Below are 14,043 nucleotides of genomic sequence, written 5' to 3'. Positions count from 1 at the left end.
CATGCCCAGAGCACAGGTACCCATGCCCAGGGCCTGAGCTTAAATACACTGAAATGTGGCTGCTGAGCCAAGGGGCAGGAGCTTTCAAGAAGGCTGCCCACAGCTCATTCTCACAGAGCCCTTCCACAGCTCATTCTCAGAGCAGGCTCACTCCAGGGGCAGTGTCAGAGCTCACACACAGGCAGCCAAACCCCCATGAAAGTGGGAAGGGGCTGCAGCACTGATGGGGCTCTCAGGGCTCTGAAAGCTGTACCCAAAGAAACTTCTGTCTATTCCTTACAATACCTGACACTTTGCATCATGTTCTCCGGCCAGAAACAAACTATAGGAACCCAAAATTTTCTAGCAGTCACCTAACAGCAACTTTAAAAGTTTGTTTGAAACACCTTTTCTCTGCTCTGTGTTATACAATATGGTTTATCACTGCACAGACAAAACTCCTAGTATATTTTTTAGAATTAATGCTAGAGAGAGAAGAAGAGCCTGTGACAATACAGCTAACTGAATTTGGTGTATGAGCCTAACAAATTTCTTTTTGCTGTGTGGGAAGAACAATCCACTGATCAGCAAGGTAACCCTATTTGTCTTCCAGACTACATTAAATCATCTTTAAGAAGGAAAAGTTTGAAATGGTTTCCTCCTTGGAGTATTCTGCTCTTCCCACTAGATGGCCTCCAAGAACCAGTATTTTCTGCAATTTTGCAATCGGGTGTGGTGATGTCCCTAAAGTTGAGTAAGATATTTACTGTACTGTGGTATGTAGGTATGTACCAGGGTATTTGGGATGAGGAGGAAGAAGAAGGGAGGAGACAGACTAGGGCTGGAATCTTACTGGCACAACTGTACAATCTCCTGGCAGAATTGCAGGAGAGAGTCTATGAGCATTGAATTAATTCATCTGGGATTAAGTCTTGTTTCCAGTGAATATTTAAACCATTCAAGCATTAGCTGGAGGTGACTGCAATTACATCTGTCTTTTCAGGTGGTTGTTCCTCCCCTTTAGCTATAGAATTTGTCTTGGTTCCATTTCCTATAAATATGAAACTAGCTCATGCAAAACAGGACAGACCAGTTAGATGGTAAGAACAGAGAACCTGATCTCAGAAAACCTTTGCCTGGGAGGCAGGAAAGACCAGTCTGAATTCTTTCAGTAAGGAAGAAATTACAGGGAAGAAACATCCTGAGTAAGTGCTATAAGTACTGAGTTAAAGAGTAAGAGGGAGAGCTTAACCTGCAAGCTTCATTGTGGGGAAAAACAAATCACAAAACAAATCACCCAAACCCCAACTAATTTTGGGCTGACAAGCTATGCAAAATTCCCTGTCAAAGTAGTGAATCCAAAGCTGAGATTACTGAGATATTCTATGCTGAATATCTTATTTTTATGTTAATTTTTAACATTTTCCCCTTTAGCATCAGTGCCACCTTATTCATTGCAGTAGATGCTGCTCAGCAGAACAATATTGAAAGCTGGACTGTACTATAGAAATAAGCGGCCTATTAGGGACATGGTGGTTCTTTCCTTGGAAAAGTGAGGAAATGTGGGGATGGTTTAAACAATGAGAAAGAACAATAGAGAGTAATTTCCCAGTTATGTGTCATACCTGCATTGCCCTTACGAGGCAGGAGCCCTGAGAGAAAAACAGTGTGGGTGTAAACAGGTGGCTGAAGTCTGCATGCCAGAAGGTGTACACAAGATTTCAGTCATTTTTATTACAGTAAATAACTTAATTTTTAATTTTATTTGGGCTTGTAAGGTTTTTTCTGGGTTTTGGGGCGTTTTTCTACTGTAGAGTTCCCATGTATGTATCTGGTGATGGTGCTACAGAAAAGCTATGGGAATTGGCTAGGGTCCAAGTCCTATTAAGGTTTCTAAACGCCTTTTCAAATTATTATGGTTTGAGTACTTACATGGAAGACAGATTGACAGATACTGTGAAGTGATTGATTACCTTCCCTTGTTAGCCTTGTGTCTTTCCCCAGGGCAGACCTCTTGTCTAATCCACTGCTTATTTATAGGGCAAATAGTGAAGTACATCCTGCCCAGGGCCACCTGTTGATAAGGATACTGTTGCAGCTTTCATCACTTCCTCATTATGTTTATATCTGTTTCATAATGTAAGCAGTATGTTTTAAAAGCCAGCTTTCTCTGTCAGTTCTTATATAACCAAAAAAATTTCCAAGACCCTTTCATCCAAAAAAAGCCTTGACCATGTAAAAATAGCTGTCATTATTTGGAGGAGCATTTGAACAAAACACTCACTCCAGATTTAAGCAAAAAAACCCTCGGATTCTCTGATTTTCAGAAATGTAGTGAGCAATCATCCCTCACAACTAAGCTTTCTATAAGTGAAAAGCAGAAAAGCAGAAAATCAAAAAGGTTGAAAGGAGAAAATTCTAGCAGTTGATGCTTCTGAGCATTAAAACAATTGGGTTCAATACTGTGGGCTGGTTTTGGCTGGGGTAGAGTTAATTCTCTTCAAGCAGTTTGGATGGGGCTGTGCTTTGGATTTGTGTTGAACACAGGGTTGATAATTCAGGGATGTTTTAGTCACCACAGAGCAGTGCTCACACAACCTCAAGGTCTTTTCAGCTTCTCACCCCACCCACCAGTGAGAGGCCTGGGGGTGCACAAGGACTCAGGAGGGGACACAGCCAGGACAGCTGACCCCAACTGACCACAGGGATATTCCATAACATAGGGCATCAAGCTCATTATTATAGATATGGGGGAAGAAGAACTGAAGGAAATTACATTTGGACTGATGGTGTTTGTCTTCCCAAGTGACTGTTAGACATGATGGATCCTGGCTTTTCCAGAGATTGCTGAACAGCTGCGTGATCCTGGGAGAGGGTGAATGAGTGCTTTGGGTTGCTTCGCTAGCATGTACAGATTTTGCTTTATCTATTAAGCTGCCTTTACCTCAACCTATGAGTTTTCTCAGTTTTACTCTTCTGATTCTCTCCCCCATCCCATTCTGGGAGGAGTGAGTGAGTGGCTGCATGGTGCTTTGTTGCCAGCTGGGATTAAATCACAGCAGCATGTGGCTGTGTAGCTCCCAAGCTTCCTTTGATGATCTCTTTCACTGTGTGTATACAAGTTCAAGACCTGATGTTATAGGTATGTGGTTTCTTGCTATTTTCCTGAAGAATAGATCAGCAAGACCAGAAGCACTAAAATAGCGATTTTCTATCTAGAAGCATGTGAGGAAATTAGTTTCTCCCTGTGACTTCTTGAGGCACCAATATAAACTGGTTATAATGACCTTAATTCAACCTCAGAGGGGGAAGTTTGAACTTCACATACCTCTACTTAACCAGGATGTACTCAGCAGCTCTTGCATTAATGACTCCTAAGGCCCTGCTTTTTCAAAAGACAATAGGACATTCTTGTGACTAATTGCCTGATTATTATTGTATTAATTACTAATTGTTAAGATTATTATTAGATTTAATTCATAATAATGATGTTAGTGTTATAGAGGAGACGCAAAGTAAAGTGAAGAGACTACTGACAGTTTCTGAGATTTTTCCAAAGAAGCCATGTCAGAATGGAAGTACTCCAAAGTTTTTGGCCAAACCCATTCTCACCCTGGATGGAGTTAGTCCTTTCCATCCTTCTAGGCTTCTAAGTTCATCACTAGCATTTATACTGTTATACCAGTGATGGAGGCCATTTGCAGTGTCTAAAAGCAGATCTAACCATGTCTTGTACTTCCAGAGGAAAAGAGAGAAACTGAGGGGACCTATTACCTGCTTTACTTTAATTTGAAATATTTGTCCTGATTATTTCTTGTTATTATTTGCAAGAAGCATCTCAGTCTACCACTTCAACAAAAAGTACCAGTAATTCTTTTGTCTCTGGAGATACAACCAAAACAATTTTCTTTGTTCTTTATGCCACTAAGCTGAACACAACAGGATTTTTCTCTTACTAGGAACAGAAGCTAGTTCACTGTTCATCCCTAGGCTTTTAAAGTTTACTTAGGTTTCTCATAAAACTCAGGATGAGTTTGTTCCCATCCCTACAGTTTTCCCACTTTGATTCTTGCATTTTGTGCTACTTTGTGGCTCCTTAGGGAGTTGAATTACTGTTCCAGAACTTCATGCCAGCAGTTATTACTTCTTCCAGCAACAGCTGCCACAGTCTTCCCAAATTACTGACTGTTCTGTTTCAGATGCTTGCAAATGAGGGAATTGGCTCCATGAACACACTAGGTCCCCCAGCAAGCCCCTCCAGTAGCTCCCTGGCCAGTGTATGTCAGCTGAAGCTGAAGCTTCAAGCCATCCCAGCCTGAGCGATAGTTAGGCAGCCAGTGCTCAACATAAATGTCTCATATGTCCTTTAATTATTAACCATCAGCACCCTTGCCCTTCCTTAGTCATATTTGCAAGGTTTCCCTAAGAAATCTGTTCAGAATCTGTCAGCAGTTTGCTCTTTATTTTCCACACCCAGGGAGTCAGGCATGTGAAATGAATTAATCTGAATTAATCTCCAACAGTTTTAACAAAAAGCGAAATCTGAGATGAGGCTATACTGTAGCTTTTAATCTATGCTTAGAAGTGAGTGGGGAAAAGTTATGGTACAGATGAAGTATGTATCTTTATACATTAATTTTATTTTAAGAGAAGTTGAATTGCACCACATCAGTGTGGGGAATACCAGTCCAGACAATAACATCTCTTTGAACAGCAGGGCTTGCTGGGCATCTTTTGTTTTCCCTAATTCCTCACTTGAGCATTTTATTGCAGAATCCAGGCTATCTTATAATATACTACCCTTTTGGAAGCCATTCCTACAACGTCTCGGCATAGATGGTGATGGTCACACTACAACTTTGGTCCTTAACCCAGCAATGTCTCCCTCTGAGGCTTGGCTGCATGAACTGCATGGGGTAAGAATATAAGTTATGTGCCAGGTGAGGTTTGACAACTCAGGGTTTCACAAAACACACCAAATTTGCCATGTCTCACTCACGTTCAGACAAATTAGGAGAGTTTTGATTTCCCAAGAGCAGAGTAAGCCCAAGGCTCATACCCTGCACTGCCACACCAGTGAGTGCAGACACATGCACAAACTGCCATGTATTTGTGCTGTTCAAAAGGACTTAAAGTGATATTCAGAAAGGTTATAAGGTGTCAAATAATATTCTTTTTTTCTTCATTATTTATAACAGATAAAATTAACACCTATGTAACACAATGAAATTACTTCTATGTAGAAGTTATATCCAAGGAGGATGGTGGCACTTACTGAAACTAAATGCTCATCCATGCAGTGGCATTCCTAACAAAGTCCGTGTATATTTTGAATTTCAAGCCTATTTGGTTTCTGGATGACATGAAGCAGATCTCTCCTGGGATCAGTTGTCCCCAGGTGGAGGAGTGGGAGCATGTTTATACAGTGCCATTAGGGCTAGGGTTTACTGTGGGGGGAAAAAAAAACAAAACTGTTAAAAAACCCCAAAAAACCCACAAAACCAAAACTGTCTTTAGAATAGAGCTTGATTTTCCTGCTAGGTTCTCAGTTACAAGACAGATGACCCCATATGGTAAATGAAGGTCTAGACTGACATTTTTCTTAGGAACTTTGCTGCAGCCTCTAAATCGCTACCACACATCATTCTTATTTCTTTAGCACAGTTTATCTCCTGCTAAGCTTGCTATGACTTCAGTGCAAGTTTTTTTAACTCCATAACATTGAAGAATATAATCCAGATGGATGATTAATTGTGTAAGAAGTAATTAAAAAGAAACATGATCTCATATTTTCATGAGTAGCAAGATTTTTGGTAGTTATCTTGTTCTCTGTGCCCTGTAGAACTTTCTGATAAATTATCGTCTAGATACCAAAACTTCAAACCAGACAAGAAAAATTAAAGAGCTTCATTCATGCAGTTTGAAATTAGACTGTAGCACTAAAAAATAAAGGCAATTAAAAACTGGGATGTCTCAGCTGCCTGATTAAACATCTAACAAGATGCATGACTGACACTCCTCTCCAATCTTTATTTATTTGTTTATTATTAAAAAGTTCCTCAGATGTGTATAAGCCATCTGCTGTTCTCAGATTCTCTGAGCCTTGGTACATTATGCATCTGCAAAGCATTTTCATTCAATGCCATTAACTATGGAAATTTGAGAATGAACATTTCCAGTAGAAAAAGCTGATGCTTTCTAGACTTTTGCTGATTATGTCTCGGTCTTTCCTCTTTTGTCCCGAACAGTTCTATTTTGATCATTACAGCTAAGCTGCAGACTGCTTTGGTGTGATAAATAACACTGGCTAGGTGACAGCAGCCAGGCTGGGTCTTTCTCAACATGTTTGGACTACTTATCCTGCTTATTTCCTCAGCTGACTGCAGAAGCTTCCACCTGGAGATGAGGCCCTGGCTCAGACACAGGACTACAGAGCAGCCTGGAGCCTAGATCATGGTGTGGTGAACATCATGGTCTAACAGTGCCAGGCTGGGAGAGCATGACAGCCTCTGAGGAGCTTCAGATGGAAGAGGAACCTCTGTCTGCAGACGCGGGTGTCAGACAGCCCAGGGTGGGACTCTCACGGGTGAGCATCCCAGCTGGCTCCCTGCTTCACACCTCCCATCACAACTACAGTAAACTGAACCATGACTTAGCAGTGCCCCTTCCCCTCCTGCAAGGGCAAGGAAAGCTCACAACCCTTCCTGGGCACAAGCATGGTTCCAGGGAGGTGTGGGAGGAAGACCAGCCTGGGTCAGCTTCATCCAGACCTGCCATGCAGCTGGCAGTGAGCTGCCATCCTCCCTCTGACTCCATTTGCCTTCCTGCCTGCTGTGCCTCCTGCCTGCTGAAAGCTGTTGTGCGTTTCTACAGTAACAAGCATGATGAGATTTGCTGGGACAGCTGCTGTAATGCAGCAAACATATGGAAATGAGAGGGAATATATCAGCACCATGAAAGAAATTAGCTCTTGGCTCCTGGATGGGAGCTGAAGGAAGACATGGCAACTGCAGTCAGTTAACACTGTGTTGCTTCAGGCTTTGGACTTCCCAGGTGACCCTTGCTCTTGATTTGAAAATGTACCTGTGTCTGCCAGCATCTGAAAGATGTAAATCCCAGCTTTGTGGATCAGGATGGGGATGGAATAGTTATCTATCATTTGACATTCGGTGCTAATCATCTCCTTCCACCAGGAAAATTCCAGTAGAATTCCTTAACTCTGCTGCAGTGAGCTTGCTATGTAGCAGCAATGCTGTGGGCCTCTACAAGCCCCTTGAGAGAAAGAGTGGTGGTGAGGAGGTACCACTCTGATGAGTGAGACATAATTCCACCATACCAGGCCCCATCAAACCATAGAAATGTCTCTCTTTGAGGCATTGACCCTCTACCTGTGCACTTGTCACTACTCAGCATCCCCCCCTCCATAGTTAACCCCCTTAGCTCATGGAGGGGAAGTCATTGGTGCCACACAGCAAAGATTTTCTTTCACCAAACAAAGAGGTGAGACTGGAGCAGGTAACTTCTCATTTGTAAAGTATGAAACCAGTCTTCACATCAGCCCCTGTTTGATTTGGTCTTCTCTTTACCTACACTTGCACCAGGCCTTGCCACTCACCTTGCAGGAGTGGCCAGGACCTGATGCAGATATGTGGAACAGAGTGAGCTGGACACATCCAAAGAGGTGGATGAGAGTTACAGGAGCTCACAGATGTAAAAAACAGCTGTGGAGATTATTCTAATGTCTTGCTGTGTGGAGGTTTTACCTCCAAGTTGCCAGCCAGAGGGCTGGCCGTGGGGGCAGGGACAGCCTGTGCTGTCTCACTCATGGTGACAGGAAGATCAGCCCATGAGCCCCTGTGGCAATGTATGCACCAGCAGAGAAGATCATTGGCCCAGGCTCCTGCCCCGCCCCCTTCTCCATATATAGGTTGCTTCTGGACTGTTCCTCTTTGTTCCCCTCCTAAGTTGTACACCATTGGTTGGTTTGAATTATGTATCCTCCCCTCCCTTGTAATGATTGGTTGATACCCCTGTCCCTCTTCCCTATGGCTTTCCCGGTTGGCCTGTGTGCCAAACCACTCCCTCTCTCCTCCCCCTTAAAACCCTATGCCACTGGGTGCTCAACGGCCATTTTGTCCCCAGAGCCACCCTGCTGCCCGGGGCCATCTTGCTGCCCGACACCAACTGCCGCCAACAGCTTGCAGCCTCCGGAGCTCCAGACCCCGCGCCCATCCCCGCTTCTCCGCCCCGTCTCTCCTTCCCCAGACCTTCCCCGATGCGCCTCGTAATAAACCTCTGGAGAACCGCAGACTGCTAGCTGTGCGTCCTTTCGCTGCCGCGCCTCCCGGCCTACAGTCACTAGGGCTGGTTTCAAAGATAGACACCTTCCTGTAGCTGTCTGCAGGGTTGCCCAAATACAGCATTAATCATGCTGTGTCCAGGATACACATGCCTCGTAGCACCAGTCTTCATTTTGCTGTACCAACAGTCTGGATATTCATAGCAAACAAATCAAGGGTTGCTTGTTTGTGGATCAAAGCTAATACTCACTACAAGCCAAACCACCCAAAATATTACTAGAAGTCTGGGAAATATCCCAAGTCCTCAGATGATGAACCCAAGTAGTGCCAAGCAGGTGCAATGTCTGGAGAGGGGGAAATGACCATGAATTAGCCCTTCACAAAGGAACTCCATAATTTCAATTCTGTGTCACTATATCAGTCTTTGAACTGCATTTTTCTCACACACCTCTTTATTGCAGTGTGGCTTTCAGCAAAGTCTTTTTGTCTGCCCTGTAAAAACATTTAATAAACTCTTCTGGGTTTTGTTTGAATTTTCAGAAATAATAACAGCAAACCAACATAGCACTGAGTTTTGGTGAGGGCAATAGAATGTCATGAGGTGTAATTGCAGCAGGTACACAGAGGACTAGTTCTCACTTTTTGACTAAGCACTGAAGTGCGAGCAAAGTCTGGGAGTCTGAGAACTATGTCAGATTTGTGTACAGTGCTTTTAATCTGCTTTAAATGTTTGAAAGCACTCAACTACAATGAAGAACAGTATGTTTCTACTTGAATCTTTTAACCATTCCATGGGTGATTTTGTGGCTCATGTTGTTTTTTGTTTGTTTGGGGCTTTGGTGTTGTAATTGTTTGTTAATTTTGGTGGGGTTTTTTTGTTTGTTTGGGGGTTTTTTGTTGTTTTTTTCTTTGGATTTTTTTAACATCTCTTACTTTTGCCCCTGAGGGAAAAAGAGACATAGGTAAAACCCACTCCTGTAAATGACATGTTATTTTTAGTTCCTGAACTCTGCTATGCCTAATTAGTTTATGCAGCTGAAAATGAAAAAGAAAACCCCATGCCCTACAGCAATATGTGTTCATGTATAGCACCTAATATCTTAAATCCTTTCATTAGTCTCTAAAGAACACCCAATAAAGTTGTGTGTGAAGAAGACGGCATAATCCATTGTATATAATCCTTATACTTAGAAAAGTACAAATACTTATTTTATATAAATGGGCAGCTTCACTGCCAGCCTGCAGACCCTGTAACATGCCTGGAAATAGGCATCAGAAACCTAAATGCAGTAGAGGGATCCCACCCTCTCTGTTGTCTTCCTGCATAGTTCTTTCTATTCTGTTGTGTTTGCTCCTCCCACAGCTCATGGCATGAATCTCTCTGTGACTGGCATACCTTTTCTAAATTGCCTCTTCTCTCTGAATATGGAATATTCCCTTTCTTATGTTTTCTTCTCTGATGTGTCTTTCAAAATTCTTGTCCCTGGCCTGTGCCAGCCTTGCCAGGACTCTGAGCCAGCCTGACTGGAAACCAAGCTGAGGATATGGTGACAATGCCACAGTGATGGTGGGCAGGGGTTGGTGCTGAGCCCTGTCCTGCATCAGGGCACTCTGTGATGCAGAGCCTGAGCAGCTGCTGTGCTCTCATCTTTGCCAAGCACAGCTCTGGGCAGACCCTGGCCCTCTTTTTGGATTAGACTTGGGGGCAGAGGGGAAAAATGAAGGAGTTTGATGACAGCACAAGTTTACTTTTGGATTGAGGTACACCTTGGTCCCTTGTCTTTGACCATGACCATCTGGAGTCAATGGAAATTGCATCTAGAAGGTGACCTGGGAACTTCTGGTATGGCTTCCATGCTTAGTAGTTAGCAGCTCTGTTGAATGAAATAAACCAAATTCAAGTAACATCCTGTTTCTGTGAGCATGTGCTACATAGCTATTATTCTCATTTCACAGAGGAGTGTGATCCCAAGTGATTAAATAAGACAGTGCAAGTCCCACAGTGCCACAGCCTCAATACAATGAGGGCCATTAGGCTGAGGTCTCAGTCAGCAGGCAAAGTTGCTGTTTCAGAGAAGTCCCAGAGTCTCGGCTGTTCCCTTAAATTTTTTGTGGCAGATCTAGGCTAGCAGGACACCTTGCCTTATTCTAGTACAAAGAGAAAAGGCCTGCATTTGCTTCTTGATTTTCCAGTTAGGCTTGGATTTCAGAGTAACATCTGCATTAAAATAAGCAGCCACATCCACTGAGGAAGGTGAGTCTTCAGAAAGACAAAGACAAATCTACATACCATTAACTACTGATGTGTTGGCCCAAGCAAGTTTTCATCGGTCATTATAAATGTCATTAGAGGAGACATGAGGGCTTGCAGAAGATAGCTTTTGGAGTATATATTCCAGTCAGCTGCAGGAAGTCATCTATATGTAATTTGGAAGCAGAAATTGTATTTATTAAGGAATCCCCACTTCCAACGTGCTGCCTAATGTTATGCAAATTTATGTCACACAGAGCAGATCGAGAGCCAAAGTAGTTACACTGGATGAACAGAATGAATCTCAAAAGGTAGGAAGCCAGTGCAACATTATTCATGGCTGGCCAAATTAGCTCTGGAAGCTGGCAGTAAGGGGAAAAGGGATAATTTATAGCTTTCTTTACTCTTCAAAAATTCTGACTCCAATGTTGCATTTGCTTTGCACATGATCTCCTTGCTTAAGTAATCTCTAGAAAGAAGTTTCAGAGTGATTAGGTATTTCTGCATTGTAAGTTTAAAAGCTTAAAATATTTTTGAACAAAAATATTACTACTGCTACACAAACTTTTTAAAATAAAAGTATTTTCTTTAACTATCAATTGCTTCTGAGCAGGAAATAACTAGTATTTTTTCCTATGAGGCTGGCACTTTAATTTATTTGCTTGGTAAGTCATTGTTTAAGAATATGAACCTTCTGGCAAGACAGAGGAATGAGGACAATCCCTAAATGTATCAGTAATTTTGTGCTGCAGATTATTGCTCCAAGAAGTGCCTTCCTTGCAGAAGAGGGACAGAATCCATCCATAGCCTTTCTAGGCATATAAAGTATTTTATTATCTCTGAGTTTGCATCAAAAAACAGGGCACAGACCTTTCATCAACTACATTAATAAGAGAATCTGAATATTCAAATTGCAAACAGTGCCTGACTTTCACATTCACTTTCAAAAAAATTTAACCCATAAATCTCTTGCTGAGTGATGGGTTGCTCTATCACCCCTCATGAAGAAAGACTGTAGTTCTCTTTAAAAGAGGGGTTTTAAATTATGCATAGTCATCTCTCATGTGTCCTGGATGTGTCCTGGTTTGTGAGTTAACGAAGTCATGGAAAAACTCTGAAGACCTAACTTTTTCATGCCTCATTTCCACTTCTCAAGATGCCGTGTATGTGTTTGTCTAATTAATAAATTTTTCTGTAAGTATGTTTTTACTTTATGTATGTTTCCTCTGATCAGCTCAGAAGCTGATCATACTCTGAATTTTCTGAAGCCAGGTATGCTTCATTGAAAGATCAGGAAAGTAAAATCACAGGATTTGGAAGTACATTTATTTGACATTCCTCTGACTCTGGGTTGGACTGAGATGCCCAAATTAAGGGCTTGATTATCACAAACCTCATTTGAGAGCAAGAGAGACGCAGCTCCTCTCCTCCTGCTCCTTTGCTAATGTCAGGCAACTGGACTGCTACATTTCAATATTTTGTATTAAAAAATGCCCAAGTTTAAGTAAGATTATTTCTATTATGCATGAGACATCTGAGTCTAACCCGTTGATTTTAACAAAATTTTTCTCCAAAGTAACTTTAGTGTAGCCGAGAGTTTGGCCATCACCTAACTGACTGTGCACTCCAGGTCATATTGATTCAGCCAGCTTCCATTTCTACTTTGTATAGTTCATTCTAATGTAAAAATGTAACCCAGTCTTTGCTAGTGAACCCTTGACTCAAGTGAAAATCATATTCTTCTGAGGTTCTGGGGCTTTTTTACCTTAACACCTTTAGGTCATGGTAAAATCCAAGTTCAGTAATTAAATGTACACTATACACATCCAAGACTGTAATTTCATGTTAGTTATCTGACTGTAAGTAAACATTATGTCATGTTGTTAAAGAGGCAAAGAGATGCTTCCTGGAGTGGATAACAGTGTGTGCTTCCAGATAATGGCAACCTTCTGAAACAAGCTAAACACAGAAACGTAGCTCCACAGGGGGAGGCACTTATGGGCCACTACCAGGTCAATATTGAATTATATGTTATGTTACCAATATATTTGCAGTAAACCAGCAAATTCAACTGTTAAAAGGAAATGTATTTTGCAGTGCTTTGTCTTTATATATAATTCACAGATTTGATCTTAGCACTCTGCAATGATTGATCCCAGTGGGACTTCTGACATTTCAGCAATATGTTCCAATAACTGAGATGTGCCACTATTTCTCCTCTGCTGTATTTCTGAAACAGCACTGAGTGTGGTGCTATTTCTGCCACTAACCATGAGGTGGCATAATGTGCTCAGCAGAACAGCAGTCAAACCTTCCTTTTAATATTCCTTTGTACATCATATTTCTTGGCATATTAGGTCTTGATGGTGAAAGGCTGTAAAATTGGCCGAGCTTTTAGAAACCCTACTCTATTAGAAAAGCAATGACACAGACACATATTTGTGTGCTTGTATTTTGTGGTGCTTTTTTTGTGGTAAATAATCATTTTGAGCATTCTGCTACATGGTGATTTTAAAGATCACTGTTCTTTTCGTTTCTTTTGTTTTTTCAGTTTGCTTTCCACTACAGAGTTCTGTTTTTAGTGTGCTACCTTTTTAAAGTCTGATTTCTTTATTTCCCAAAATCTCTTTTTCAAGGCCCCTTTCAGTGCTTGCCTCTCCAGGCTTGATTTTTCCTTTCAGATTATTGTGATGTGAAATCAGTTTGATGAGATTAAACTAGCCACAAATCTAATTTCTTACTAACTAATCAGATTAATAGAAGTGCCTTTTAAATCAGATACATATTATACATCTGTTAGCTACATACCTGAATTTAGTATTTCCCCAAGCACACAGCTTAACTTAGGCGAAGTCCTCATTTAGATAGGAACATCTTTATCGGAGTGCATGAATTTAATATTTCGTCATCAAAAGCACATCAGGACTCATCTCTTGAGATCAGCTTTTCGTATTTTGTTGGGGTAAAAAAAAAAAGTGTGTATATATACATCTCTCTCTCTCTCTCTCTCTCTCTCTCTCTCTCTGTGTGTGTGTGTGTGTGTGTGTGTGTGTGTGTGTGTAAGAGTGGCATAGAAGGTTACTCATTATCACCCACCTGAAGGTCTGGCTGCAATTTATAGGCCAAGAGCAGCTTTATTTGCCAAGAAAAAGATCCAGAAATTGCAGTGTGGATTATAAACATCAGATCAAGGTTGTTTAAACAGGCCATTGGCTTGCATTTGCCCCAGCACTTGGGACTCTACCTGCTTTCCAGCCTGTTTCTGGCCGTGCAGATAAAGCACTGCAACACACCACTGACATTTTATTGAATAGTATGGGCCAGCACGGGAAGCTGATTTCTTTGCTCATGTGTAGCACAGTTCTCATTCCAAATACATCACGTGCTAGGGGATGCTGTAACCCTTCCTTGTATATGATGCTCTACTAATTGGGCAGGCACGCAATGTTGTGGAAAATGAGAAATTAGATTACTCTTGGAATCATATTCAGCCAACTTAAAATTCAAGCTTCA

This window comes from Lichenostomus cassidix, chromosome 2 (assembly GCF_008360975.1).
Source record: "Lichenostomus cassidix isolate B80296 chromosome 2, HeHo_3.0, whole genome shotgun sequence".
Lineage (NCBI taxonomy): Eukaryota > Metazoa > Chordata > Aves > Passeriformes > Meliphagidae > Lichenostomus > Lichenostomus cassidix.
The sequence above is the reverse complement of the archived record's forward strand: the minus strand, read 5'-3'. Positions refer to the sequence as shown.